This window comes from Octopus bimaculoides, unplaced genomic scaffold, assembly GCF_046866305.1.
Source record: "Octopus bimaculoides isolate indiv1 unplaced genomic scaffold, ASM4686630v1 contig274, whole genome shotgun sequence".
NCBI classification, from domain to species: Eukaryota; Metazoa; Mollusca; class Cephalopoda; order Octopoda; family Octopodidae; genus Octopus; species Octopus bimaculoides.
In genome coordinates, this window is record NW_028315523.1 from 10,001 (window position 1) to 25,000 (window position 15,000).

At 38.7% G+C, this 15,000-nt stretch overlaps 1 long non-coding RNA gene across 1 annotated transcript; it reads right to left on the reverse strand.

The window, feature by feature from the left end:
* Positions 1–2,156: 2,156 nt before the first annotated feature.
* On the reverse strand, positions 2,157–14,711 carry LOC149128974 (uncharacterized). Its single transcript, XR_016240604.1, has 2 exons — positions 12,465–14,711; positions 2,157–4,220 (listed from the first exon to the last, which is right to left on the reverse strand). It is a non-coding gene; the product is annotated as an uncharacterized LOC149128974 (long non-coding RNA).
* Positions 14,712–15,000: the final 289 nt, after the last annotated feature.

Below are 15,000 nucleotides of genomic sequence, written 5' to 3' on the forward strand. Positions count from 1 at the left end.
CTGACGGGTATGCACACTGATATTACACATCCAACGGAGCATACTGGCTTCATTCCTTGTGAGCTTACGCATGTCCTCAGCAGTCACAGCCCATGTTTCACTGCCATGTAGCATGGTTGTTCGTACACATGCGTCATACAGTGTGCCTTTTACTCTGAGTGAGAGTCCCTTTGTCGCCAGCAGAGGTAAGGGCTCTCTAAACTTTGCCCAGGCAATTCTTATTCTAGCAGCTACACTTTCAGCGCACCCATCCCTACTACTAACTTGGTCACCCAGATAGCAGAAGCTATCGACTACCTCTAGTTTTTCACCCTGGAATGAGATAGAAGTTGTTTCCTGTTTGTTTACAGTGTTTATTGCACCTGAACATCTGCCACATACAAAAACTAACTTGCTAGTTAACCTGCCTTTGATATTGCTGCACCTCTTATGTGTCCATAGCTTGCACCGGGTACATCTTATAGAGTTACTACCTACTCCTTTTCTACATACTGAGCAGGGCCATCTACCTGAAGGGGTTTTTATTTTCTCTACCTTCCTACTTATTAGGATTTTGGTTTTAGCTAGGTTGACTCTAAAGCCCTTCGATTCTAGTCCTTGCTTCCACACCTGAAACTTCTCCTCTAGTTCTGATAGTGACTCCGCAATTAGTGCAAGGTCATCAGCATAGAGGAACTCCCAGGGGCAACCTGTCTTGAATTCCTCTGTGATCGCCTGGAGGACTATGGTAAATAGGAGGGGGCTGAGGACGGAACCTTGGTGGACCCCTATCTCTACCCTGAATTCATTGCTGTACTCATTTCCAACCTCACCTTACTGGCAGCATCTCTGTACATGGCTCGCACAGCTCTCACTAACCATTCTTCTATCCCAAGTTTCCTCATTGACCACCAGATAAGGGATCGGGGGACCCTGTCAAAGGCTTTCTCCATGTCAACGAAAGCCAGGTACAGAGGTTTATCCTTGGTTAGGTATTTCTCCTGCAGCTGTCTTACGAGAAATATGGCATCACTGGTGCTATTACCTGGCACGGAACCAAACTGTATCTCATCTAAATTGATTCGCTCCCTAATTAGTTGGGCTATGACCCTCTCCGTAACTTTCATAACCTGATCTAACAGCTTTAACAATACAGGTGACTAGGCTACATGAATATTTTCTTAAGGATTTTCTTGCCAAGTTTCATGCAGTAATATCAAAAGATCTGGCTTTAAAGATGCTTTCGTTTTATTTTTAGGAAGTGTCTTGTCCATCATGCCTCAGAGGTGTTCAGTAGGGTTCATATCTGGTAACTGGCTTAGCCATGGAAGCTTTTTAAGGCCATTCTCTTCCAACTAATCTTGGGTCTTTTTAGCTGTGCAAGAAAGCTCTATCTTTCATAAATAGTGTTCTTTAATCATTTCACCACTGGAGGAGATAGGAAGAAATTCTTTCTACAATATGGACACATAATTATTTGAGTTTATGTATCCCTTACACTCCACCATTTACGATTGACCATTGCTCCAGATTGCTCTCCAGACCATCACAAGTTTCATTGTTGGCTGCAATCTATTCACATGAAAAGTTTGGTGACAGAGTCTCCAGACCCACACTCGACCAGTGTCAGAAAATACAGCAAATCTGGACACATCAGAGAATATGACAGTGTCCCAAAGTGTTAGTGGCCTCTCACTTGTCCAATCGTTTCTCCATTTGATATTGGCTGGTTGAAGCAGTGTCTTCCTTCTCGCTTCTCTGCCCTAATAGCCAATTTTGCAGAGATACCTGTCAGCTATTCTGGGACTCACATCAACTTGTTCTGCTCTGTCAGAGGCCTTGCAATGAGGATTATCTTCCACACTTCTCTTAACAAAGCAAAGGGTTCTGTCAGAGGGCCTTAGTTGACCTGGGCAAGGCGATATGGACTACTTCTTCATCTGGGGAATTGAACAATTATTTTATTAACTGTAGAAAGTGGAATCACCAAGTTTTTCTGTGGTTTTAGGCTAAGTCAACCTTGAAATTGACCCAGTATATGGCCTCTTTGTAATTCGGACAGTTCCAAGGCTTCTTTTGTACATGGCATGATTAAACAGTCATTTAGAACACGAAACATACAAATGTCAATTAATAAAAAAAGATAAAGCTCAAATTAAAATAACCACAAGACGAGGTGTTATGGGTGTCTATTTACTTTTGTCGTGTTTGTGTACAAATGAATAATTTGATAGAACTGCACTCTAAAAGACATAAACAAAAAGAAACCCTTTAGTAGAAAACCCAGAATTAGTCACAGTAAGGTTATCCAACTGTTAAACCTTTTACTTTTCAAAACCATGCTACGATGGAAAAATGTACATAGGTATGAAACTTATTTTACACATGTATTGATGCATATAAAAGATGAAATTATGTTGTCTACATTCTTAAATACTTGCAATCAATTTATTGTAAGAACATAGAATTTTGACAGTTTTTCTGGAGTTGTTGCTTATCTACAATAATCTGATAAATTCGATTGTCATTGAGTTTCCTCTCGACACAAATATCTATTTTAAGGCACAATAAGAAAATGACTCTCCCCAGACACAAAAGAATATGCTTCAACACACGAAATCCCATAAAGAAATCCTGCAAACCAAATCCAAAAACGAAATATATATACATATATATACACATATATATATATATATATATATACATACATGATGGGCGTCTTTCAGTTTTTGCCTACCAAATCCGCTTACAAAGATCTGGTTGGTCTAAGGCTACAGTAGAAGACATTTGACCAAAGTGCCATGTATTGGGACTGAACCTGGAACTATGTGGTTGGGAAGCAAACGTCTTACCGCTCAGCCATGTGCATGTGTGTATATAAATACGATTGATTGTGTGTGTGTGTGGGGGGGAAGAAATATTTGAAAACATTGTGGTGAGAGGAGAGAGAGAGGGAGAGAGAAGGTGGAAGAGATGGAGAAGAGGAGGGGCAATGACACAGGAAGCAGTTGCCCTGATGAGAAAGGAATCCTGGGGGCAGAAACACGGAAAACAATAAAATTTTCATTACACCGGTTCTAACAATATTTGTGACAACAACAACAACAACAACGTTAATAATAATAACAATAATAGTCACTGTACCAAAACCTAATGGATTCTGATTTTGTTCAAATATACATGCGAATGTATATGTACACATACAGGTAAGTGTGTGTGTATGTATATATATATATATCTATCATCATATATATCTATATCAATCTATATATATATATACACTCACACACACATGTGTATATATATATATATATATATATATATATATATATATATATACACACACACATAAAAATATATAAATTCAATTGGGGTATTGACTTTGTAGTTTGCTTTATAAAGCCTGTCTACAGGTATTGGCTATCAGATAACATTTTACAGGGAATATTGATCGCATCGCTCAACATGCATCTGTAATCCATAAAGTACCAATAAGCTTTATATAAATATAAATATTAACAAAGAGAATGGACAGAGAAGACTTGCCATTTGTCAATATTACTGGATTAATACTGATTCAATCTATTATTTCATATATTATATATAGTAATATTTCAGCAATGATTTTCTGGTAAAAAAATGAAACAATTGTAGCATTATGCCAAAAGATGTGTTGCTCAACCCATTCTCTTTCTTAAAACTTATATATATATATACATATATATATATATATAAGTATTTATACATATATATAAGTATTTATATATATGTGTGTATGAATGTGTGTGTAGATGTATGTGTGTGTGTGTATATATATATATATATATATATATATATATATATATATATATATATGTATGTATGTATATACATATATATGGACACACACACACACATACACACACACAAGTATAGGCACAAGAGGTTTGATTGTGAAGTTTGTGGTGAGCAATGAAAAGAGTGAGAGTGGCAAATTCTCTCTCCTCCGACCCCCCCCCCCACTGCTCCACCATCACTGTCACCCCATTCCCACCACGACCCCCTCTCCTTATCACAATAACTATTTAGAGTCCTTCGATGGCTCATCTATCGCCTGCTGCATCAGTCGTAGTTGTTCCGAGATCTCAAGAAGCTGTTTGGCCATATTTTTATTCAACTTGCGAGGGGCTGGACCTGCCCCTTGCCTGTTTGAAGCTTGCTTCCCCACTTGTGGTTTTTCCTCAGTGTCTTGAATGATATGTCTGGAAAATGGAGAGAGAGAGAGAGAAAAGCAGAAAATTAATATAGAAAATAAAAAACAATGAATTACGTGCCAAAAACCAAAAAAAAAACAAAGAACATAAACCTTTCTACACACACACACACACACACACACACACACACACACACACAAAGTCATAAATGACAGAGAAACAGTTTGATGAAATTTTATTTAATAACAAAATTCCAATATCTTGACAAATTATTTTCTAACTTAAAAGCATGTAAATAATTTATATTATTCTATAGACTGAGAAATAAATATACACTCCTTGTTGTTTTCTCTTCTCCTATATATTCTATGTGTTTTGTAGAACGATGCATTAAGGAGCTTTTCTAGGAGCTCCACAGGATTACTTGAATGCCATGAAGATTCCGTCCAGATTTTCTGATTGTTGTTAAAGTTATTTGGGAATGTAAGGTCGGTGGAGTTGCCTCCCCTTGTCCGTCTCTGGTTTGTGTTCGATAAGCCTGGGTTCATTTCTGTGTATGTTTTTGCTTTATTTTCCTTCAGCAAGGGCTTATCCGATGCCTATTCTACGATGAACTGTGTTTCGTAGTTAATAAACAAATTGCTTTGTCTTTGCCAGCCTTGTAGCGAGTTTGTTTCTTCAGCTTCACAAGTTGTTTGCCGCAGTTTAAAGACACTTTCCAAGCGTTGACCATCTCAATGTTTCTTTAATTCGTTGTAGATTTCCTCATCTATGTCCTTCAATTTCTCTTCATTGCTCAGGGCTCTAAGCTTAAGCAGTTCTATTTCTGTCTTCATGTTTTCCAAGTGTTAGTTTCTCCCTTAATTGTCTTTGTTGGTCCTTTTCGTCTGGAATACGTTTAATTTGGGGTTATATATTGTGAATTAAATATATGTGTGTATACACACACACACATATAATATATATATATCCAAAAACGAAATATATATATATATATATATATATATATATATATATATACCAGGTTTACAAGAACGGAACCAAGGGATAAGCCCTGCTTCCCCAGGAATTACAGTGTACGCCCCAGCTAGTATATACATGTGTACATAGGTAAAACAGTAAGGTGCGATTTGAGGGAGATTTGGGTGCTATTTCTACCAGGTCTGGCTACTATGTAGAGGTCTCCATTGGATCATACATACATATATACATAGATAAGAGAGTAGGGTGTGATTCGAGGAAGACAAATGTGGGTAAACGGCAGGATACCGTGTTCCAGGAAAAATGTAATGGAAACGGAAAAACTTCATAACGAGTGATATTGCAACAGTTGCATAGAACCATGATGTTAGAGCAAAATTAGGCTTTTGTGTCGGTGCGCGCACGTATGAGAGAGAGAAAGGCCGAGAGATAGAGTGAATGAAGGTGATGATGGATGCCTTTGAAGGTCGATACTTGGATAGAAAAGGTGACATCGTCATGGTCGTTGTATGAAATGTTTACTTATAGATCACTTATGAACGGCTAAAACAAGCGAAACAGCAGGTTCTACACACCTGTTGTATACGTTGGTCTTGTTTTTTCGCTTTAAAGTAAGCGATTCTTATAGAAGCAAACACGATATTGAATAATTCTCCGTCATACGTCTTCTAAAAGCTTTAAACATACTTCCAAACTGGGACTTCGTCTAGGTTTATCTACGTGTGTGTGTGTGTGTGTGTGTGAACATCACATCAGCAACACTCATCATCATCTTCTTCCCAATATTTGTACCCTTTAAAAAGAAGCAGTTGTTGCTATTTTTCCGAATTTATTTTACATTGAGTGCACCCAGATTGCAACTTTTATTGTACTTTGCACCAGAGAACATTATAGATTATCTGAAAACAAAACATATTGCCAATGAAAAAACCGTCTGCTTGCACACATTCAATCATCATCATCATCATCATCGTTTAACGTCCGCTTTCCATGCTGGCATGGGTTGGACGATTTGACTGAGGACTGGTGAAACCGGATGGCAACACCAAGCTCCAATCTAATTTGGCAGAGTTTCTACAGCTGGATGCCCTTTCTTAAGCCAACCACTCAGAGAGTGTAGTAGGTGCTTTTACGTGTCACCCGCACGAAGGCCAGTCAGGCGGTACTGGCAACGGCCACGCTCAAAATGGTGTCTTTTATGTGCCACCCGCACAAGAGCCAGTCCAGGGGCACTGGCAGCGATCTCACTTGTGTCGCAAAACTTGGGTTGTTGGATGTTATGACACCACAACCAGAAAAAGAATTTCTTCAACGTCTACTCGATAGGAGTGCAGAGATGTTGGAGAATGTTATCAGACAAAACGTTCTTGCAGAAAATTTATGACTGACAATTTGGCAAGCTATTGGAATCTGCATATACTCGGTTCCATTCACCAGACGGTAAATCGTTCCCCAAATTTCTTAGATCGGTCATCGGGGCATGTAAAAATCAGCGGAGGTAAAGATTATGGGAGATTATTTTTGTTGGTTTTATTTTGAAATGAAAACATAATATCAAGGTACGATTCAAGAAGATTGGATCCAGGGCGCGCATCCGCGCATGCGAGACGTGACTAGTGGATCCTACGACTACCTAGCGCGCGTGCGCCACGCACAAAACATGTATGAGGGTGTTTGCGTTTTGTTTACAATGTGTTTTATTTACTTTGTTCAAAAAACCCAAAACAAACCGTCCTGCATGTTTTGTGCATACATGCATTGGCAATAGATTGTTATTGTAGGATCGACTAGTCACGACTCGCGTGCGCGTGCGCGATAGCAGGTGTGTTCGCCAATTAACGGCGGTGAATTGGAATGTGTGGGAAAAAAAAGGGGTAAATTTCAAACATTTCTCTCGTTCAACACCCGACAAAGCATAAACCACAAAATTCACCTTTATTCTGTCCTTCTATCTCCAGAAAATCGAAAAATACAAGTTATTCGCTGAAAAATTCTTGCAAAAGAAGCCAAAACCATTTCACAGCTGATGTCTTCTGCTGAATCGCAGACATTTTCGAACAAGGTAAGGCAAAGAGATTTCCTTTTAATTGGCTTTCGCTTGTTTCAAAAACCACAAAACAAAACACTAACATGCTTTTGCTTTTGTTCAGACTTCGGTACTACTAATTTTTATAATTTCAGCATTTGTTTATTATTGTTTTCAAACGTATTTCTGCCAAATGTCATTTATAAAACATGTTTAAAGAAAAAGGGTGCGGATGCAGTCACGCCCCTCACCTTCGAAAATGTGTTTTTTAGTGAAAGGTTTCTTCGGAAACGTGTCAGTTTATTATTACATGTGTGTTTATATAGATGTCTGTAGGTATATAACGTGTGTATTCGTCTTTCTATAGCTCGAGAGAGAGAGAGAGAAAGTTGTAATGGAATTGAAGGCTTGTAATGGCTGTGGAGTATCTCTGGGTCAGTTCGTCCTACTTTATATTGTCTGATATCGTCTTTAAATCACATTTCACCTTCCAACACTTATAACCCCTCCTCAATCTCAATATTTCGTCGTTTTTTTGGCTTTCGGACACCTGAGTGTTTTGTCCATCCATCGACATGCACAAATCTTGCAGTTCTCCATTTTGTTCTCTTCTGGATCCCTTCCTGGTCTACGCCTTCCAAACACGCGCGAAACAATTTCCAGTGGGAGGGGGGAGCCTGTTGAGCCTTGTGTTTTTTTGTATTTGTTTTTTTTCTCTTGCTTTGTATCGGAGGGGAATGGGCGGAGGGGGTGTCTGAGAAGGTGGGGTGGGGCGGGGTGTATGGCTTGGGGTTCTAATTCAATCTGTCCTTTCTTCCTCTTCCTTCAGCTACCATCCACTGTTCTTTGTTTCTCTTTTCTTCCTGTTGCACCTTCTCCGGCCCCTTTCTAACTTCTTCCTGACTTCTCTGCTTCTGCAGAGGCCTGTTTTAGCCACATTTAAAGCAACGAGGGGTTCTGCCCTCCACCCCCACTCTCAACACTACGTCTCCAATGGTCACCGTTTCCACCATATTTTCAGTGGTTCTGCCAATACCCAATATGATCAGGTCCAATGTTTGCTCTTTCCATACAGAATTTTCTGTTTTCGTGGCCTGCAGGATGGCTATTTCTTCTTTACTTCCGAGAAGAACAGCCGCCACAACCCAAGCCACATCTGTTTCTGGTGGGATTCTCTCCACCCTAATCCTGGAAGTCCTTCTTCCAAGATATGTAGGTTACTGTGGTTACAGCATATTCTTTGGCTTTTCCTGCCTTCTTGAACCACAATTGTTCCAAATCTGCTTCCTCTGCCTCAACATTTTCAATTTTCCTTTCTTCCACTGAGTACACCTTATATATTTACCGTTTTCTTACCCATATTTTCCAATACTTTCTGGAGTAGGGACAACTTAGCATCACCACCGATCCTACGTGCCATCTCCTCATATTTCTCCATGTTTGTCAGGTCCACCTCCTTTTTTGTGACTTCTGTCACTTCAGCAAATCTTTCTTCTTCCTTAAACACTTGTCCATCCTATCAACTGCTCGTACGAGCCCCTCCTCCGAACAGGACAATTTGGACCCCCTAAGGTCTGAATAGAACATGTTCCTTACTGTTGGCATTGCTGATCCTGCTTAAGGCGGAGAGAAAGCACAAGACAGTCGACCCCTCCTCACACAATCAACAAATACACCAACACTATGTAAAAGCGTGAGAGGAAATGGGAAAGAAGAAAGAGAGCGAATGTCTTAATTCTCCTGCTTAAATAGTCGGTGCCGATGGGAGTCTTGCCGATGAGTCTTGCTGTTGTATTAGATTGATAGATAGAGAGATATTGATATATGTAAATATATATATGTGTATATATTTAAGTGCAAGATCTCCGGATCAAGGTGTAGGAAGTGAGTAAGCTTCAAGCAGTCCATAGTAGAAAGTATAAAAAGCAACTTTGAAGAACATTAGTGGTTTATTGTAAATGTTTTCCAAAATTAGGGAACAGAGGAGATAAAATCACCAGCAGAACCTCAGAAATAGTAATTAGCCTAACGAGGGGTACTCCACTAGCTACTGATAAGGGTGAATACACCTTAGTTAAATGAAGGTTACATTGTTGTCAAAATATCTCAAATTAACTTGCAAGAGAATAAGGTTCTGCTAGCTGGGAGACATATGTTACTGGGATTTGTACCTGTTCCAATCCCTAAATTTGCATGTGTCTGTAGCTATATGTGTGTGTGTGCATGTGTGTGTGTGTGTGTGTGTGTGTGTGTGTACATGTATTCTTTTACTCTTTTACTCTTTTACTTGTTTCAGTCATTTGACTACGGCCATGCTGGGGCACCGCCTTTAGTCGAATCAAATCGACCCCAGGACTTATTCTTTGTAAGCCTAGTACTTATTCTATCGATCTCTTTTTGCCGAACCGCTAAGTTACGGGGACGTAAATGTGTGCATCGGTTGTCAAGCGATGGTGTGGGGGACAAACACAGACATACAAACATATATATATATATATATATATATATATATATATATGTATGTAGAAGAGAAGAGATGAGAAAGGAATAAACGATCATCTTCTGAACTTTCTAGGATGATTGCTCCTTCCTTTGTCATTCCTTTTCTTATTACTGCTCCCTACTTGACTAATGTGTCATTCTGGTGTATATTCAGTTTCACACCAGGTTATTTGGATCTCAATGCCTTAGCAATATATTCTTTTACTTGTTTCAATCATTTTGATTGTGGCCACGCTGGAGCACCACCATTTAGTCAAAGAAATCGACCCCGGGACTTATTCTTTGCAAGCCTAGTACTTCTGTCGGTCTCTTTTAATGTATTTTAATTATCATGTGCTTTTCAAGAGGCTTTTATAATTGAAGATTTCAACTTCACAATTCAGTCTTAATTCACTGTGAGATACACGTTTCAAGGTTGTATTAATGTCCAACAGAAGTGTACCCCAACACCGTAACTTTGTTTCCTCATAGCTGCATGCAACAAACATGAATATTTGAAGATAAAATTCTTTACAAATGGAGTAGATTACAATTGTATCTGGATTTGTTGTGAAAAAAAGTTTTGAAGGAGGGTGAAAAGAGGAGTTTCAGATAAATCACCCATGGGTTGTGAATAAAAATAGGGAAACAGAATACTTTGAGAGAAAAAACCCACCCCTTTTTTTTTTTTTAAAGCTAATTTCAATAAGGCAAACCCCCATCTGTGTCATAAACAGATTCACTGTAGACACAATAAACATATGGTCCTGTGATATTGGACTGGGGTGGAACAGTTCTCCACTATCTACTTGAAGCTCTTCTATAGGCACTGTACTAAAAATAGCAACCCTTTATATTCTTAAGGTAGTGATATACAAAAAAGAAAACTTAATAAATTTATCATACAGACAGAGACATGGCTGTGTGGGAAAGAAACTAATTTTGTAATCTCATGGCTTCAAGTTCAGTCCCACTGCATAGCACCTTGGGAAAGCGTGTGTATATATATACATACATATATATATTGATTGAAGTGTACAGTATTATAGCACTATGTATCCATTGTGGCCATCCTTACCAGTCGGTTTTGCACTTGGGGCTTAATAGGTTGTTAGATAGCAGTCCAATTATGTAACCGTGCACTCTTCAGAGCAGCTCTACTGTCTGTTTTGTATGGTTTCTATGACTGAATGCCCTTCCTAACTAATGCCAGCCACTTTACAGAGTGAACTGGGTTCCTTTTTATGTGGTGCCCATGCACATATGTTAGGACATTACAATATCAGAGAAGTATTTCAGTTGATTTCACCAATCAGGCTCCCACACGACAGCAGAAAATCCCAATCCTGGTGCTTGTTAGAAGAAGGGCTTGTGCAAACAAAGAAGATTGTGCTGAAAAGGATTTGTTGTATATATATAATATATATACATGGGTTGCATGGAGGCAAAGTGACTGAGTCCCTTTCAAGTGTTGGGCCTCATGGAGGCAATGACTGAGAAGACCCATCAAGCTGAGCAAAACCGCAGTTGTGGCAGATACTGGTACAGTACAAATTGGCATGTAAGGATGGTCACGGAATGGGGGGGCGGGGGTCGGGGTTGGTGACTGGTGGTGTTGAAGAAGTCCTGAATAGCAAAGACCCTCACCAGAATAGCAAATAGGCCAACTTCAATGTCACAAGAAGGACCGTGAGGACGTATACTGAGAGGTATATCATCACAGAACAAATGAAACGGGTGGCTTTATTAGCAATTTGAACCTACAACCAAATTCAATAGAAGTCACCAAAGTGAGTGAGGCTAGTGACCAGCATCAGCTGTTGCTAGAGACAACAGTTAAAGCAACTCGAAAGCCACCAAAGCACTGAGCTTTTGAGGTTTTTAAGTTGTTTTAACTGTTGTCTCTAGCAATACCCTCTGTCACTTTTCTCACCTTTTACTTGATACAGTCATTAGACTGTTGCCATGCTGGAGCACCGCCTTGAATAACTTTTAGTCGAATGAACTAGCCCCAGTATTTATGTTTGTGTTAAGCGTGGTATATATTCTATCAGTTGCTTTTGCCAAACTGCTAAGTTACGAAGACGTAAACACACATATATATATATATATACAAGCACATGACAGGCTTCTTTCAGTTTCCATCTACCAAATCCACTCATGTAGTTGGGAAGCAAGCTTCTTACCACATTGTCACACCTACACCTATATATATACATACATATATATATATATATATATATATATATATAATATAATATAAATAATGTATACATACATACAAACATACGTATATGTACATACTTAAATCTATGTGTATATATGTGTATATATACAGATTTATATATATACAGATTTATATATATATATATATATATATATATATATATATATATATATATATATAATAAAGTAAAGTTGTGGAATACCGTACGAGTGGAAATATATATGAAAGAAGGTTTGAAAATGCACTTATTTTTCAAAAATATTTATTTACTTAACCGGTTTCACTTTTTTAGAAAAAGTTTATCAAAAGTCTTTGAGAATAATAAAAAATGTTAAAAAACAGTCTGAGTATTAAAATGCATATATACATTCTTTGATGATAAAATATATTTAAAGTATAAAGCTTTGTATGAACTTTGTAGTGTTACATACTGATTGTCACACATTCTCTGATATTAAGGTGAAATTGTTAAAAACAGTGTTAAAAACAGTGTATGAAAATACACATATGGAAAAATACATATACATATTCTCATACATATTCTTTGACAATGGAATAAAATTGAGAAGGAACTGACCTGGCCTTTTTCTCTTGTGTATATTGAAGGAATGTTTTACTGTCTTAAGAGACAGTATGACTGGCTAGCTGGGGTGGGAGGGAAGAAGAGTTAAAGAAGATGTTTTTATTTTTGGTTGGTCTGTGACAGTCTGTCATGGTTCACTGGTTTTTGGGACTGGTTTTGTGCACATCTCTATGTGTGTGTGTGTATATATGTGTGTTTGTGTCCGTGTGTGTGTGTGTGTGTGTGTGTGTGCCGTTTTTATTGGTCCCAGAGTTTATTGTGGAATGTGTATATGAGTGTGTGTTTGAGTGTTTTTTGTGTCGGTGGGGATGTTAGGTGTGTGTACGTGAGACTGCGTATATCTCTTTGTCTGAGTGTGTGTGTTGTTTTGATCGTCCTTGTGGTGTGTGTGTGTGTGAGAGCAACCTTATGTATGTGTGAGGGTGTGTACGTATGTGTGCGTATGTGTGTGTATGTATGTGTGCATCTGTGTGTGTGCGTGGGAGTGTTTTGTGTGAGTGTGTGTGTGTCTCTCTGTCTGAGTGGGTGTGTTGTTTTAAATACCTTGTGGTGTGTGTGTGTGTGTGTGTGTGTAAGCAAACGTATGTGTGTGATGGTTCATATGTATGTGTATGTCTGTCTGTATGTGTGCGTGTGTGGCATGTGTATATGAGTATGTGTGTGTTTTTTATCTATGGTAGGATGGTGTGTGTATGTGTGTGCACGTTTGTGTGAGTGTGTATGTGTGTGATTAATATTTGTTAGGGTGTTGTGTGTGCGCATGTGTGTGTATGTGTATATGTGTTTGTTCGTGTGTGTGCGTGAGTGCGTGTGTATGTGTGTTTGTGTGTTTTTTGTGTCGGTGGGGATGTTAGGTGTGTGTACGTGAGACTGTGCGTATATCTATTTTTCTGAGTATGTATGTGTTGTTTTAATCGTCCTTGTGATGTGTGTGTGTGAGAGAGAGCGCAAACGTATGTATGTGTGAGGGTGTGTACATATGTGTGCGTCTGTGTGTGTATGTATGTGTGCATCTGTGTGTGTGCGTGGGAGTGTTTTGTGTGAATGTGGGAGTGTGTGTATACGTGAGTGTGTGTGTGTCTCTCTCTGTGTCTGAGTGAGTGTGTTGTTTTAAAAATACCCATTGTGGTGTGTGTGTGTGTGTGTGTGTAAGCAACCGTATGTGTGTGTGATGGTTCATATGTATGTGTATGTCTGTATGTGTACGTATGTTTATTTGTGTTGTGTGTTGGTGGGGGTGTTATATGTGTGTACGTGAGTTTGTGTGTGTCTCGAAGTATGTTTGTGTTTGAGTTGTCCTTGGGGTGCGTGTGTGTGTGAGGGAGCAACTGTATGTGTGTGCATGAGGGTGTATGTGTGTGTGAGCATGTATGTGTGTGTTGTATTTATTAGGTGTCCTCGTACGTTGGGTTTATCCAGGTGAGGTGTATGTGTGTGCATGTGTGTTCCGTGTATGTTGGTACTGGGTATGCGTTTGTATGTGTGTGTACGTGGCTATGGTTTGTGTAGTTTCCTGGTGTATATGTGTACATGTGTGTGTGAGTGATTAGTTTTGTTTGTATTGTTAGCACAGTATGTGTGTGTATAGGTGTGCGTGTGTTTGTGTGAGTGCGTCTATGTGGCTTGTATTTGTCGGGGAGGTGTGCCATTGTGTGTGCATGCTTCTGTGCATGTGTGCTTGTGGGTGTTTGTTGGGATTGTTGGGATTGTATTGTGTGTGTGTGACATTTTTACTGGCGAACAGGCCTATGGTGTTTGTATGTGTGTGTACATATGTATGCAAATATGCGTGTGTGAATATGGTTTGTGGTTGCCGGAGTGGTGTGTAGGTGTGTGCATGGACCTGTTTACGTATGTGTGTATGGGTGTTGGTTGTGGTTGCTACAATTGTATTGGAAGTGTATATATGCATGTGTTTTTTCTTGAAATGGATGTGGGTTTGTGCTCTGGTGTGGAGATACTGTGATTGTGTGTGTGTGTGTGTATGTGTGTAAGTGTGTTCGTGTCGGAGGTTTGCATTGTATTGGTGTGTGTGTGATTTTGCGTATCTGTGTGTCTTCGTTTTGGGCGTGCCCCTGGGGAGGGGGCTTATCTTAGAGTATGTTGAGCTGTGGTCTGTATTTTTGAATAAGATTATTTTCCCTATTTATTCGTGTTTGGTCAGTGGTGTTGTCTGAGCATTGGTATAATGGGAAAACTAGGAATTTGGGGGACTTGTTTTATGCACAAGTGCATTTTCAAACCTTCTTTCATATATATATATATATATATATATATATATATATATATATATATATATATATATATATATAATATTATATGTATTTCTTTTATCTTAATGAATAAAAATTCTTTGGATAGACTAAATGGGTTGATAGAAACAAATGTAGCAAAGAACACAAAATAACTGTGGTGTAGTTCCTGTTTTTAAGGCAGGAACTCCTTGAAATTTTGGGTATTTGAGTATATTTAAGAATTTAAGGATTGGAGAAAACGCATGTTATAATTGCATACTTTATTCCTACATATG